The 1,210-nt window shown below is 46.0% G+C and overlaps 1 non-coding gene across 1 annotated transcript; it reads right to left on the bottom strand.

The window, feature by feature from the left end:
• On the bottom strand, positions 1-107 carry LOC130497939 (small nucleolar RNA R71). Its single transcript, XR_008936981.1, has one exon. It is a non-coding gene; the product is annotated as a small nucleolar RNA R71 (small nucleolar RNA).
• Positions 108-1,210: the final 1,103 nt, after the last annotated feature.

Raw genomic sequence — 1,210 nt, 5'->3', positions numbered from 1 at the left:
AAGTTGAAGAATGAGATCTCCAGCTTCCAACAGAAGAACTTGGAAGGATTCAGTGAAGCTTGGGAGAGATTCAATGGTTACCAAGCTCAGTGCCCACACCATGGATTCTCTAAGGAGAGCTTGCTGAGCACATTCTACAGAGGTGCTCTTCCTAAGTACAGAGCCAGACTGGATACAGCTAGCAATGGGTTCTTTTTGGGAGAACTGAGGAAGAGGCAGAGGCTCTAGTTGACAACATGGTTAAGAGTGATGCAGTTTACAGTGGCGACCATGACAGAAGCAGCAGAGGTGATGACAATCAAACAAGGAATGAGATAAAGGCTCTTCAGGAGAAGATTGACAAACTCATTGCTGATAAGACCACACAAGCGCAGGTGAACTTTGTTGGCAACCCAAGCCATGAGATACCTCCTACTGTCAATGAGGTTGAGGGTTTGGAAGGGCAAGAAGAATTGTGTTTCATCAACAGTAATGGTAGCTGGTACAAGAAGGAACCCAACTTTCAGTACAACAACTACCAACAGAAACCCTATTCAAACAACCAGCAGAGTGGTTATCAGCCTCGAAACAACCAGCAGAGCAACTATCAGCCTCAGCAAAACTCCTCTCCTAGCTCATCTGCCCCTCAACAGAGCAGCACTGATGCCTTACTGAAACAGATCTTGGAGTCTCAGACTAGAAGTGAGAAGCATGTGGGCTATGAGCTGAAGAACCTTCACTCCAAGATTGATGGGAGCTACAATGAGCTCAACAACAAATTCACCCACCTTGCTTCTTCTGTCAAGAATTTGGAGAATCAGTTTGCTTCCATGAGCTCCCACCAGAACCGCCAGCAAGGATCTCTACCTGGAAAGTCAGATCAAAACCCCAAGGAAGCAAAAGCTGTCACACTTAGGAGTGGTAAGCAGTTGACTCCTGTAACCTTCACCAAGGATGCTGAGAAACAAGGTGAGGAGGTGGCCATCAACCTAGATGATGAAGTGGTCATTGTTGATGAGAAGACAGATGCTGAGATCTTGGAGAAGATTGTGAAAGCCAAGGGTAAAGAAAAGGTTGGAGAAGAGAAGAAACAACAAAAGATGGTGAATCTGCTGCTCCAGCAAGTGAGAGCTCTCATGTCCCTCCTCCCTATGAACCAAAGCTTCCATTCCCTGGTAGATTCAAGAAGCAGCTGCTACAGAAGTACAAGGCTTTGTTTGAGAAGCAGATG

Source organism: Raphanus sativus, chromosome 1 (genome assembly GCF_000801105.2).
Source record: "Raphanus sativus cultivar WK10039 chromosome 1, ASM80110v3, whole genome shotgun sequence".
NCBI lineage: Eukaryota > Viridiplantae > Streptophyta > Magnoliopsida > Brassicales > Brassicaceae > Raphanus > Raphanus sativus.
The sequence above is the reverse complement of the archived record's forward strand: the minus strand, read 5'-3'. Positions and strand labels throughout refer to the sequence as shown.